Source organism: Bombus impatiens, unplaced genomic scaffold (genome assembly GCF_000188095.3).
Source record: "Bombus impatiens unplaced genomic scaffold, BIMP_2.2 scf_0344, whole genome shotgun sequence".
Classification (NCBI taxonomy): Eukaryota; Metazoa; Arthropoda; class Insecta; order Hymenoptera; family Apidae; genus Bombus; species Bombus impatiens.
Window position 1 is genome coordinate 799,531 of NT_176763.1, and position 16,077 is coordinate 815,607.

The 16,077-nt window shown below is 34.4% G+C and overlaps 1 protein-coding gene across 1 annotated transcript in view; it reads left to right on the top strand.

The window, feature by feature from the left end:
• LOC100745016 overlaps window positions 1–16,077 on the top strand; it is a 127,082-nt gene that overhangs the window by 40,625 nt on the left and 70,380 nt on the right. The window lies entirely within an intron of this gene.

Consider the following 16,077-nt stretch of genomic DNA (forward strand, 5'->3'; position numbering starts at 1 on the left):
CTTTTGCCGTTTTGTTCTGTCAGACGAGTTTTGCCCATCCTGCAGCCGAATGCATTTGTCAAACGTTGAAACAAATTGGTAGACAAGTCACAAATACCAGCGCGCCGGTTACATCGCGTACTCGCCGAACACGTAAACTGCCTTTGACTAATGTGTTGTTCATCCTCCAACACGACTCATGTACTCCGCATTCGACGAATTTTATAACACACTCGCGTCGAATCACCCTCTAAGCTCTTGTTCTCCTCGCAGTATCATCGCTGTTTGTTCCTTTCAAGTTGCAGTTTATGTCCGAGGAAGTTCGACCCTGTTGGTATTTGGATTTATTGATACAGGATTAATTTCTCGAAAGGAGAGCGAATATGCATTTTGCTAACTGTGAATTGGACTATTATTCGTTTAGTTTTATAATTTTCGGAAATTTTAAAATTGATTCGTCGAATCGTAAGTTGCCATTTTTCCGAACTGACGTATTATAGCGACACGATTTTTGCAAAGAATTCTTAGAATTCCTGGAGGGTATGGTAAAAGCTATCAGAAGCGAGAGGTGAGTCCGCTTTTTCTTCGTAACTGCTGTTCGAGAGGATTTAACTGAAATAATATACAGGATGAAAGGAAAGTCAAATATTTCCCTCGGGCAAGATATCAGCCAATTTCATGGGTCTCCGTTTTGTGTGTGGTCTGTGGTTTACCAGAGCATTGCATCTTTCTCCAAAATTAAACACCGTGACTGATCGTTTCTTCCGTCAGAAGAATTTCTCTTGATCTAACTTAATATGACTGAAAAAGAATTGCCTATTCGATTTGATTGACAGGATTTCGTCCAAACAGACGTAGTTATATTCTAATTAATCTATCTTTAATTAAATATCTTTCATCGTTAATCAAGGAAGTAATACTATATTGGTATATCTCTAATTGAATATTTATTTATTGGTCGAAAATTGTAAACTGCAATCACTGTGCAAGTTTGTTGTATCGCTACCACTATGCACACAAAGGAATACACGTATAGGGTACACTCTATCGATGGATCAGTGCAGTGCTTACAGTAAAGCGTAGATAGGCGAATGGCTGATGCCTAGATGTTGGATTTTATGACTTATTGACTCTCGTTCGTGTTTACCGGACTCAGTGCGACGGCCATGCGGCGCCAAGCGCCGAGAATGCGGCCACCTTTGCGAGCAAACGTCCGATGGAAACACATACATCCGACCGACTGGCCGATCGATCGATCTCATTCTTCCCCGCTCCTCCTTGTTTTCCGATTTCTTACCACCTTGGATCATTGTTACCAGCCGATCCTTATCAACAATCGATCTGCAAATCTTAATCTGTCTTTGTACCGATGTTGGACTTGGACGATAATCCTGGAATATTACGTCGTAATAGCACTCTGATTCTTGCCGCGACGCGGTAAGTTAAAGGAATTCCTAGAACGTTAACGCACGTGCAATCCTTTTCAAGTCGCGCTTCTCTAAATTTTCTTCTTTTTTACATTTTAATCTCGTTTTAGCGTCGTAAGAAAAGAGCTTTGGACGTTTTAAGAAAATCTTTGACATAAATCATTGATATAATGATCTTTATTCGACAATGGGTTAAGGCGTATATCACTTTTTTAATATCAATCGCATTATGTTGCGAGCTTCGCTTTTACTGTTAGAATATGGATTATTTACAAAGTTGAAAAATTTGACGGGAATTTGTTTCACAATGTTATTGCTAGAAAAAAATTATAGTTTGAAAGAAATTAGTTTCTTCGTTCGAAAAATTTAATCGAGTTTTATCTGTCCGTATTATTTAATTCGTTATTATATCACTTATATTATTATTTATACTGACATTTCGTACAAGATTGTGACTTTAATGGATTCAGATGGGATAGATACAATTACCGATAAGCTTTGTGAAAAGCGAATACATATCTGGAATTCCGAAGGTTTTCGTTTTATCGTTTCAAAATAAGATTTTGCGGAGATACGAAAGACAAGTGCATACAATGTATTTGAAAAGCAAAGTAGTAGAAAATAATTGTAATATTCATAGACATAATTTGATAGTTCCTAATATAGCACGATGACAGAACGTGTTAAGTGACAAAGCGTGGAAAATTATTAGGCGCCAGATTGGAATTCTAACACTTTGCGATGTGTATTCAATAATACTTTTGAACCTAATTATGTAATTGTTTCTACATGAGAGTAAGAGAAATTAAAAGAGAAAAAGTTCTTATCACCGAATGTCAATATTTAAGAGAATCTCATTTAGAGCAAAGGTATTTCGATACAAAAAACTACAATCTTACCTGCTGTGTATTTAGATAAGAATCCTGAGTTGCACTTTCATCCTTAAAAATGACATCACCAAATCGAAATCACTTATTGTGGCAAATATTGTCATTGCATTATTAAATTCTAAAATGTTATGTATCTCACATGATCTTTGATAAAAAGATATTTAAGAACTCGTCGTACAGATAACGATCCCGAATATCTCTAATAGTTTATGTTAATTAATTGTTACAATTTTCAACACAGGATCTTACAACTTTTTACTTCAGTATTAACTTAAAAGATAACGCATAAAGCATTATTGTCTCTATGGGAAATTATTAGTTATAGTTATTAATTATATACTACCATTATATTTTACATTAGATAATAACAACAGTCTGATTATTATAGGAAAAGGAAGATTGTTCTTGAATCGTGAGTATTAAATTTTCATGAAGAAAATGTTTTTTTCGCCACATTGTACATTAAGAAAAATTGTCGATGCTGATGTTGGTGCATATAATCTTTATCAATGATGTTGTAAAGACTGCGCTGAAGGGAAGAATGTCGGAGGAAGAAAACAAGTGGGTGTTTAACAAATAACTGATGGATTCTATTGGCTCAATGATTGCAATTGTTATCTGTGATCGACAAACAGGAATGCGTTCTTTTTCCGCGAAAATGAAAGAATGGAATGCTGATCGGTGCCATCTCACCGGAAGGCGCCTTTACTTCAGTATATCATATTCTTTGTATATTGGGCAGAAAGTTTCGAAATATTGAAAGATTATATCTGATATTTTAACACAAATGTCATTTAATTATTTGGCAGCATCATTAAATCGTTATTATCATGTAATGAATATTTAAAGGGATTAAACGTTACGTTACTTCTTTTATGATAATACCACGAGTGTGTGACTCGATAGATTATAAAAATTCACAATTGAACAGTTAAAAATACAAAATATATCATAACAGTAGAAAGCGCGCGTGTATCGATTTTTCTTGAGCAACTAATACAAATAACAACGGCTGGGAAATTTTAAATCGTTTTAAAAATAGACGTACCTATGTCCCAGTTTTACCCAAAACACACACAACCACACAATTTCGACCGAGTTTTTCCTACAATAAATACTTTTGTGTTGATCGGTATTAACTTCTCTTACAATAAATACTTTTGTGCTTAACTCGTATTAACTTCTTAAAAGCTATCTGATAGAGTTTTACCCAACAAAGGAAATACCATGTGTAAGAGTTTCCTGTTGCTATTTCCTGTGAAATATATTCCGTGATGAAATCTTTTATTGACCTGCAAAGTCATTTCACGAGTTTTTTCATTATATATCTTCAACGAGGGATATCATTTTCTGTTTATAATCTATTTTTCTAATTAGTATTTAATGGCAAGTGAACGAAATGAGATACAACAGCTGAAACTGTATTGGTATTTGTTCTTAGAGTCCTAAATGTCCAATGATAAAATAACCTCTTATCTGTTCATGAAAATATAAGTAGAATTTAAATTGGAGATCAAAATATTTCTATCTGTTTTAAACATTTCTATTGAAAATCTATTATGAATGTATTGTAACATTTAATATACTAAGAAACTTTTTTAGATACGAATAGTAACGATATTCGCAATATTTCTGCATAAAGATAATATGTATTGTGGAAAAAAACATCCACATAATTCTGTATCGTGGATTAATTCGGAATAACATCGGTGATAAGGCTGTTAATCTTAACCATGGCCGATATTATCCGAGCATTGCGTTAATCTATCAGCAGTACGAAACTGTAGGATAGCGTTTGGAGTAATCACTTGAATTGCCGAAGTACGATACGATAAAAATAATTCAATCTCTCGATAAGTACATTTATCTGTAAATAGCGGAATAAAATAATTATAAAACAAAATTAAATTATGCAAGTTATTAAATTTAATAAATAAATTATATAATCGTATAAAACACACAGGCACAAAATTACTTTGTGTACGTGAAATAAATTATCCGTATAACTTCGACTGAAAATATAATGAGGGAAAGATGTTATGGGAGCTAATTTAAGAGTAGGGAAAAAAGCTTAATTTTATCAAAGAACAAAAATAAAACGTAAAGTGCAATTTATCATAAAATATACTGTTAAAGATAGTTCCGATATGTGCTATAAATGAATCATATAACCCAACGATTGCAGTTCATTCATGATCTATATCGCGTTCATAATCACGTATAACGACTACAAACATAACATTTTTCTCGAATTTTCTTAAGAAAGTACTTACAGTTGATTAACAATAAGCGAAACTACTGCGACGTTGTCGATACCGGGATATCACACGGATATCTTATTGTCAGCGCTAAATACTACGGCGCCACTGTAGAACGCCGGACCTTGGGATATTATTATTCTAAAGAAGCAGGAATAGAACCCTTTTTTCTTCTACGAAAAGGAAAACAGTTGCGAAACTTTTATCAGAATTCGACAATCGGCTAGAGATAATTATTGATAATCAAGTTAATCTTGTAGATCACTTTCTAATCTGGCCTTCATTTCCATTGGTGATTCTTCTGAGAATTCCTTGCAACTTTCTTTAAAAAATGTCGCATTTTCCTGATACGTTGGCGCCATGAACAGGAAATCTATGGAAGACAGCTAAAATATCTTCAAGCGATATTTACAGATAATTATCTTGATATTGGTAACATTTTATGTGATATATTTTTATATGTAGGGTGTGAAGTAATTCTTCATTTCGATTCGATTACAGATTATATTATTTTTATATTTAATTATAGATTCGATTATAGATTATAGATAGATAGATTCTTCGATTATATTAATAGAGTTATACATTTCCATAAAAAATGCCATAAATGCCATAAATCTTTACGTTAAACTTAATCATAATCTTAATGTTAACTCACTATAATTCCAATTTTTCATCTTACACAATTGTATTTATGCTATAAGCCTTACAAGCCTTATAAGATACTAACCATCAAATTTTCACGTTTGTTCATTCTCTTCGCGATTCGCCATATACCCGTTCCATTAGAGAAATGCGAAGTGAGCGTCCGTCCGTGCGGAAGTCGGAAGTCGACCGACAGCTTCTTCCACTTACGTATCATTCTGGACCGTTCGGTTTTATGGACAGTAAGATCAGGCTGATCCCCAATTAAATGATTCTTAGCTACAGCTTATGCGAGACATCTTGATAAGACGGCTTTGCGCCAGTATTACTTGCGTCAGACGGGTTAGTACTTGGCGCTTGCGTAAAGGGCCGCGTAAAGTCTTTCGATTAGCCGCGCACGTATTCGCGCGTCCCTGTCCCATTGACACGTGGGTTACAGCACGTCGACACGTGGACTTTGTAACCTTCGTTCACCGGACCACGTGGTTCAACCACCTCTGTTCTTCGTCAACGCATCTCCTTAGTTTGTGTTTTCCTACTCCTCTCCTCTTCTCTTCTTTTCCTTTTTTATTTGAAAATTAACACGTTACGGATGGAGGACGTGAATCGACATCTTTTGTTTCTGAAGCGTCGATGACGACGGACGACAACTGGATCCATAGATTTGTAAGATAATATACATATGGTAGCGGACAAAAGAAAATTTAAATGTAAGTGGTATAAAAAATACTATAATTTTACAAACCAAAATTGTATTTGACAATAACGTACGTGTGCAGTGAGTATTATAGTATATACTCCAGATTAGATGATTGTCAGCAACATCGTTAAAATTACATTTTCTTAAAAATCTAATATTTACGGCACATGAGAATTACGCGGACTACCGTAACGAATAAATTACATTCTTCGCGCAATAAGCTTGGAGTCTTCTTTGGCAGATAACAATGAGAAATTCCCTAACTCATTGTTAAACACGTTCGTTCCTGGTAAAGTGAGTACGTATTTCCCGCAAACGAATTAGTGTTATTGCATTATCTTCGATAAGTGAACATTGTTCACTTGGTACTTCGTTCCTTAGAGACATTCGTTGTTATTCATCATTCTTATTTGTTTAATCTCACTTTGCTGCCATGATCGTTTATTGTTTCCTTTCCTTTGCGACAATGTTCATACTTAGTGAACTTCGTTATGTGTTTACGCATTAAGTAAAAATTTATTATCTGTTCATCCGCTCGAATGAATTATCGACACGCGATTGTTTTACTTTTATTATCAGTCTGCAATTTTCATTCGCACGTTTAACTCACGCGTTCACAAATATACGTGTAAATTGTCAATAATCGGTCATCGCTTTCATGCTATAGCATATATTGAAATACTAAACCCTACTGCGTTCTTTATAAAAAGGTTTCTTTTTAAATAATAATTGGACAATAGCAAATATTATACGTTGGTGGATCAAGTTTTGAAATTAGGGACACACGTGTAGATATAGTGTGGTCAATTTTAAATCTGTTCGATATTATCTATCATGTGGATGTGTCGACTGTAGCGGCTGACTAGTTGATTAAGCCGACTATCCGGCCACTTTTGTAGTCGACGATTGGTCAGTTAAGTTGACTATCCGGCTCCTATTGTAGCCGACGACTAGTCGGCGAGTAGTCGGTACAAAAAGCCGATTGATCAGCTGTGTTGCTGATAACTAGATAGGGCACAGAAATAAAATTACGATGTTCTATCTTTACCGTCGTTAGTATAATTTTAATATTTTCTAATATGCGGTATATTTACTTATAGGTACATATTTATATGTAATACAATTATTGCATAAAAAGTTAGAAATAATAACTAGTATTTATTGAAATAAACCAAATCAGTACCAATTAATTAGGAGCTTTGGTCACTGTTTCTCAATTTTACCATAACAAAAATCTCTGTAAAACTAAGAAACAGGACGTAATAAAATAAACATAACAAACAATATTAAACAATCTTCGTTGCTTTCGCAATATTAAATAAGCATAAATTTAACGCGTTTTGCACAAGTGCTTGACAATGACCAAAATTACCAAACTAGTCAACCGACTAAGTCGGCTTCTTAAGAGCCGATTAATCGATTAGTCGGCTAGTCGGCCAAAACCTTCGTCGCTACATCTCTAATCTATTGTTTTCGACTGACTTTTGTAGTGGTTAGATTCTTGTTGAGAAATTCATCGTTGACATCTAATGCATATAATGCGGTAGAATTTTCTCTCTGCCTTGTTCCAAAAGAACTGGAAACTGAAAGTTCTTTGGTTCGTTGAAACAACGATGAGATTAAAATACAAAAACTCGAGGAGTGCATACTGGTATAGTCAGATTTCTCGAACGGATTCCACTTCTAAGAATCGAATTCACAGAGCGTCGATACGACTTCACCATGAACAGAACAGAGTAAACCACGATACAAAGAAACAGGAAAGTGGAAATCAAAAGAAGAAAGTATGATCACAGAATGGTTATGGGAATTACTGTTAGCGGTATCTTCGTTGGAAACGGAGCACGCGCTCATCCTATCGCGGTTTGGTACCGGTATAGGTGTATCTGCAGACAATAAATAAGTCGCGATAACGAGAGAGTAACGACAGCGGACCTGCAATCTTATCGAAGGCACGCCGATGTCTCGAATTTATTTTCCAATCAGCGGCGGTGTTTCTATTATATGTGCGATTGCCGCTCTCGCACATAGTCATGCATGTGAGTAAAATCACGCGTGTGTAAGTACGTATGCATTTAGCGACATTGCGATTTAAAGCGCGCTTCAATGTGACTCTGATATCACTTATTATGTACTCTCGTTGCTTCAAGGAAGGAAAGCGATGAAATGGATTTAATGCCTAAACCATTAACGTGAATTTAAACACACGTTACAAATTATTAGAATTAGTTGATTCTAAATGCAGTGATGAATTATGTGGAAGTAGACGTGAACTGTGAAAAATATTATTTACATATTACTCATAATCTAATTAATTACGAATTTTTTAAATTAATAGCGGTCAACTGGAAAAATATTAAAATAAAGTGTTCATATATGTTATAGTCTAAACGTTACAATTCATGAGCGACATATCACACTAATATTATTTTAGAGTACTTTTACTCTTCATTCAAAATCGAGATATAAACGAATCGTTTTATATTTTACACATTTTATACATTTTATATATTATTTAAACTATCGTAAAAATATCGTAATAAGTAACAAATTGTTCGCAACAAAATAATTTCTTATCGTTTCCGTATTTATACTTGCACCACGAGATACTACACATGTATCTGATCCTTGGCAGACTTTAAATTGTCCTGTGTTATTTCCGTGTACTTTTCAATCCACGGTTCAGTGATTGACAGCGAAGAAGTTGGCAAGAGCAACGAAAGAGGGCTCCTTGAATGGAAATCTTGTGAAACTCTCCGCGCTTTCTGCGAACAGAAAATTCATTCACACATACGCGTCGGTTTGAACAACAAGAGAACAGTCCGCCACTTATCGAGGCGCCGTCCTAAGGCGTCTATTACCTGTTTGCAAATATTACCTTCGTAGTTTAGAACGTTTCCTTGACGACGTTCCTGCATCGTTTCACTTCCCGACTCGCGTTTCATCTTGCATTCCTATCGGTTATGGCTTCTTTAAAATCTTATAGAGGTACTTCTTCATTCAATTTTACGTTCGATGAAAAGTTCGAATTTGATCCAAAATATTATTACACATAATTCGATACGTTTTTACGATTAGATAAGTGAATTTTCGTGTTAATTATATTATTATCTAAAATCTTCGATCGATACGGAATTAAAACAGAAGAGTATCTTTATGTATATATCTATAATTGGTAAATAAGTCTCCTAAAATTAATGGTAATATTATTAATAAATGCTATATTTAAATTTATATATTCCCATATATATATAAATTTATAGAATATCTCGATGCACGAAGAAGACTAGAAATACTGTCAGCACTGTAGATTTTGTTGTAAAATATCATGTTTTTGAAAAGAAGAGAAATTTCGAAATTTGTCTTTTACCATTTCTTAGTCTAGAATTTAGAATGAAGCTTCCTATATTTAGGCTAATTTAAAAGAAGATGATAAATTCATATCTCGATGGCACACGATGTTCATCTATTTAGAAGTAAGATGTTTAACACTAGCGTGGTCAAAAATTCTACGTTTAAATTGACGAAAATAATTGATCGAAGTGTATAGGAATAATCGTAGGTACGCAATTTGCGTACAATTGGATTTGCGTAGTCGATGATGAACGATGCGAAAAATTTGAGCACCACTGGGAAGGCCACACATGCAGTATTATTGTTGCAGAGTGGATCTCTCGTCTCAGAGGACAAGCTGTTGTTGTAAAGGCGCGAATGTTATTGCAGCAGAAAGTTGTGGTGTCACAAAGCTGCGGTGGGTCTCGCGGCATTCCGTCCGTTGTGTGTATCACCTAAAGATATCGTCACTGGCAAATACGTCTCTTTCAGGTCCCAGAAAAATCACTACCAATCCATCTGTAAATTTACCGTGAGAGGCACCATAACGTGACAACTTGCAACATTCGATGCACATTCTTGCGCCTATAGGAGCTCGAGTTTCACGCGCAGCATCCTAAAAGGTATTACCAAGGATCGAGCCGGGCGTTGATTATCAGCTTCACTGTCCTTTTATGCCTACATCTACGTCTTCATTTTCTCATCGCTGGCATGAAACTAATCGTTAACTTTTATTGGATCCGATGTTTCTTGGATGGATGCTAAGTCGACTTTGAAGGATTTGTTGCCACTTCTACAGTTAATTTAACGACCGTGAACGTATTTCAGTGCAATTTCTAGTACACAGAAATTTCTCACCTTACTTACGTTCGGATAAATTGGAATATAAACTGCAAAGACAGGATAATATTCTCGAATGACAAAACTGCAATTGTAAAATTTATAAACGAAGATTATAAGTGAAAATGCGTCAATTATATTTTTTTATAGAAGAGCAATTTTAAAATTCAATACACTGCTCATCAATTCCATATCAAAACTGTTTTCTTATTTAACTTTCGGATTAAGTATATACACAACGTTTAAAAAATATAAATAACACGTAATATCATATCTTTCCCATGCGATATCAAGACTACATACATATATACATACATATACCACGTTTTGACGCAGAATCGGTTTTACCAGTGAATTAGATAGATCACCCAGCCGCGTATTCGTTCGGAATACATCACCAGGAACGTGTGATCGCGGGTTTGAGATTCTTGACAAATTTTAAGATTGACGCAGGAATGTCCGAAATCGTTGGTAATAATTCGAGGAGCCGTGGAAGACCACACAGGATCGAGGATGAATCCTTGGAGGGTCCTGACTTCTGAGATGAAGGTATACGTATACCTCGTGGCACGTTACGATGAAATAAAACGTGAACGTACCTGGTATGCCTCCATCCACTTTCAAAATCCTCTCGTGGATCCTGCGGGACATCCTCAGCCGCATCGTTACGTTAATGGGACGGACTATTATTTAATTCCACCAAATTGCCGGTCGGCCTCCGAAACAGGCGTAAAACCTCTTAAAAATTGCCGCAGGACCTTCTTACTCCCGAATTCTACGAAAACGAATTTAAACGAATACAAACGAATACAAAGTTCAATACTGTTTTCAACCAATAACGCAGATCGTTATCACGTTAATTTATATAGTCGATTAAAAATATTGGATACGCCACCACTTCCCGTTTCATTTGAAACTTATCGAGTCTTGTGATAAGTTAATTGAGTGATCGTATTACATATATCGAATTAATTAATACAAGTCACAAAGACCTATATATAAAGCGGATGTCTTTTTTATTGTAGGCAAAGGATAGAATTTAAAAAAGCGATGTCTTTAAGATTCGATCTTAAATGATAGCTATTATAAAGTAATTCCATCTTGAATTCCGATCATTATCTCGTACTAAAACTATTCACCTAGCTGTTAGGGGAAATTGCATCTTATATTATCTAAACGTGTATAATTAATGATATATACAACATTTGATTTGAAACCTGGTGTTATACATATACAGTGACTGGTATTAATATCCATGCACGATAATATACGGGATATTTTATTATTACATATATAGTTGATTGTTTTCTAATATATTAAAACAGATATTGTAGTTTGCAGAAATATATATAAGTTACTTAATGCACGTACCTTCTCGAAGTAAAAAAAAACAATAAATTTCACGAAGTGTCCCAATAATAATGCTCATGAGTATTAAAATGTTTATAAGAATTAGCTAGAAAAATTATCGTACGTAAACCGTTTATTTTTCTTTTTCTGCTATGATCAAAGAGTAACCAGAACTACTGTAAAAGATTCGTGTTTAGGCTATTCTGGTCATTTATCCGGAGAAAGGAAGGAACGTACAGCGCGTAGATATTGCGTAGCTGGCTTACATATGCGCGGGAGTTGAATTACGTGGTGTCGCGCGAGAGTAAAGAAAGAGAAGAAAGGAGAAAACGTATTAAAAGGATATAAGAGAGCGGGCCGCGACCGCAAACTGATTAAATGCGGTTTACTCAGACTATGCTGCTACGCCACAGGGCTCGGTACCGGCCTGTAAGCTACACGAGTTGAAAGAAACTCCTTGTGACTTATGTACTTGTGATATACAATGTACTGTATTCTTTACGGTCACTTGAGTTACCTTATGATCTTTTTCTTCAATCAATTTTCTGCCTATATTTGTATTCCATTTCTATCATTGCTGTCATCTGGTTTTAATCGTTATCATTGAAACTACGTACATCACTTGAAATGTATAAATTATCAAGTTAAAAATGTAAACTTGAAACTTTTAAGATCCAGAAATATACAAAAATATTAGTTTTATATTAAATGGTAAGGCCATTTTATATTAATGTCTGATAATTTATGTGTCTTATGATTAAACACTGGAACTATGAAACTCGTTAGAACGACGAGTCTCACAATCATATATTTTCTTTCTGCATTTACTAAAAATACAGGGTGCATCGAAAATGCTATGTCGACCAGAGGTGACTTGTTATGCAAAAGCAAATCGGAAATGTGAAGTGAAAATTTTTGAAACGACGCTTCGTTATCAAGAAAAATCAACGATGAAGTTTCGTCAAGTACGCGTGCACTTAAGAGATAATGAGAGTCGGTTGAAGGAGTTTCTGCGCACTCAGGTACTCTATTTAGTGATACAAACCGAATGGAGATGATTTTCTGTACAAAGGAAGCCGGAAATTTAATACCCGTGCACTTGAAAAGTAACGAAAGTCAACTAGACGGAACTTCAAAGTTGATGTTCTCGGAAATGAAGTCTTGTATTGACAATTGTCAGTCTACGTTTTCCACTTACTTTGCACGGAGAATCAGCTCCATTCGGCTTGTATCACCGAACAGAGTGCCTAAATGCGTAGAAACCTATTTAACCGATTCTCGTTATCTCTTAAATGCATGTGTACTTGACGAAATTTTATCGTAGATTTCCTCGCAACCGAAAACTTGTTTCACAAATTGTCACTCTACATTTTCCATTTGCTTTTTCCTAGAAAATCCTCCCCTTTCAGCTTGTATCACGATTTTGGGCACACCCTATATACCAGTGCTGTTAAGAAATTAACATTTATTGAGATAGAAACATGATTGTATATATCTACTTATTTTCGTTATGAATAATGTTACATATCATACATATTGTATAATTTAATTAAATTGATATACAGAATGTTTTATTAATCGAGAATAAAGTTGCCGAATAATATACGTAATATCATGAACACTCTTCCTTTGGAAGAGAAAAGAATTTCGTAAATAACGAAATTAGTTGAATTGTATCTAGCAGACTAACGTATCTGAAGTACACGGATTTTTTAAATCACATTATCATAGTAATTGAAATTTTCGTGATTAAAACAATCAATATAATCAGGACGTTCCAAATGATAGCAACTCTGTATTAGATTAAGTTGATAGTCTTTCAGTAAATTCCAAAAAATTAATATTAAAATTGACTTATGAATAAAAGAATCCAATATTAAATTATACTATAATAACTGTGATAATAACTATATAGTATAATATTATTCAATAGAATATTCTTATATTAATCGTAATTATATAATTCTTAGAAGTTCCATAGTGAATAGTTTTTAATCTGCCAAATCTCATAAAGATAAACTAACTTATCTGATTAAGTCTCTTATTCGTCCAGGTGTCTTTTTACTTTAGAAAAGTATTTTAACCTTCAAGACAGAATATTTAGTTATTTAATGATATTGATAGGAAAACAAATATATTAAGTGGAAAATTAAGAATACAAGAAAAACACGTTAACAATTAGTTACATATTCAGCGTACAATTAGTATGAATAATACATTTTATTGTTAGCCTTTTTTCAATTTAAATTCGTGTTTACTCATTGGCAAATGTATAGGAAAATACATGTGCTGTGTATGAAACATTAATGTTATAGGCTGTGTTTTTCGAGAAATTTGGTTTCCTTGATAATCAGCAATAAATCGTAGAAAGAAGATAGATTTAATCAATATCAGTTCGTGATATTTCAAATTTTAGCGTAAACGTTTATCAAAGAATAAAAAGTGATCATTACCCTCCTTCGTGATTCGAATACTCAATGTTGAAGGACGTAGCTTATGCACATAACTTATGTAATGTCACGTGTCAACAAGAATCTTGGCGAATTATAATTGATATACATTTGCACTCGTGATTTTTCTTTTTTTAGCTGAGAAACGTGCATATAATCTCATTTGTTTTTATTGTTTGACATTCAGAACATTTTTTTTCAGTATACATAAATCATTTTAATTCAATACTATAGTTATTGGTAATTCTAAGGTTTAACATTTCTGTTTATAAAACTATGATTTTATTGATACGGTGTTAATTTTCAATCGTTTTATCTTCGGCTATATGAGTAAATGATAACAATTGATACAAATGAATACATGAAAACAATTGAAAAATTCTACACTTTATCAACTACTTTTATACTATCTTAACGAAAATTTCAGGATAAAGGTTCATTTATATAAATCGATGAACATAATCGTATATTTTAAATGTATTTTATTAAAATGTAGTGATTGAAATATAATAGTTGCAGTAAAGGCCTGAGATCCACAAAAAAAGGGTCGTGCTTCAGTTGTAGAAAGAAAAAGTTGTCGACAAAAAAAGAAACCGAAAAATGAATTTGTGCTAGTGTGAAATCTTGCAGTTTGGTCGTTCGATGGAAACTTCGTGTAGTGAGAAGGGTATTTCTTTGTAGAACGTAAATGGAATCGGAATTTCACGACCCGGTAGGCGTCTTGGTTCCACCTGATAAGCGAGACAGAGGTCCTGTTGCATTGTACGTTGACTTAAACCGTTGCAGGACTCAGGTATTTTAGTCAGGTACTTTCGTAAATTTGACCTGCACTTGGCACCGGCATTTGTCACCTTCAATAATTAAATGTGCACCCAAATTTTTCCTTATTCCCGGGTAAGCGTCGGCTTCTGACCATTTTTTTCTTGGAGCCGACTTCTCATCTTTAGCAGTAAGCTAACTGCTTGTTTCGTTCCTTCCGGGGCAACTCGAAAACGGTGTAACGTGTAGCATAACAACAGTGGGCCAGATAGTCAAGATAAAGAATCGTGTCTCTCCAGGATCAAACGTACCGATCTTCAGGAACGTACTATTACATACTCGCCAACGTTTGCCAAAGTTATTTGAAAATAACAAACATTCCATTTAGCTTTTTACTTAGTACTATCGATAAACTGTTTAGGTTTACATAACCGCTTTTTTTCGTCGCTAGGAGAAGAGATCGAGATTTCACGCAAGATTTACATAGACAGAAACGGGCAAATGTCGGTAGAACTGTGTCAATATGGTACGGCCCTGCGAGGTGCCAAACTCTCTCACACAACAGTCCTTTTTCCGTGAACGGAAAATTAGACCATTCAGAATACGATTTGGCGACAACGAGTCGGAACTCTAATAAGACCTAGAGAAACCTTGGCTCGGCTGTCTTCCATGAATTTCGAGTGACAATCTCTTTTCAAACAGTTCGGGGTATCGACAGAAATTAATTAACGACCCTCCGGGCAAATATTGTCCTTCTCGGATCACAATTATCTTCCGTCTCTTAAAAAGTTGGGGATACTATTAGAAATTATTAGCAATTTAATTCTTTTCCAAATGACGAATTAACTCATCTACTCTGTGGAATGTAACTTAAAATACGAATAGTGTCATCAAAGCTATATTTACAACAGAAGACGTAGATTTATTAAATTTGCTTAAACATACAAAGCTGAATTCTTATGTTAGATCGTGTCTCACTACTATCTGGATCACAGACTATCGCATTTCTTACGCATAAGCAAAGTATAACTGCCAACGCACACATATGAAAACTAGGAAAATGGAAAGAGTCTTTGCATCGGAATGCGATGAATCTAGACTTCGCATAATACACTGTGTCTCATGACTGTAAATATATGAAACCACTCAAAAGCTTTCAATCTTTATATCTCGTGTTATACATTTTTAGATGTTAACTCGATAACAAAAGAACGAAGTACACCATGTTTGACATCGTATTTAGAAAGAATTTTCCCTTTTCTTCTACAAAAAGGATAGATCACGTTCACTGAAAACGAGAAAAGAAAAACGGAAGAACATCGATACATACAATGAATAACCATTTAAATCATACAATAACTATTAAAAATACTCCTACTGAATATTGAAGCTATCTTCGATTTTTATCAAGCTTCGCTAATACGATCATGACATTCTGCTATCATA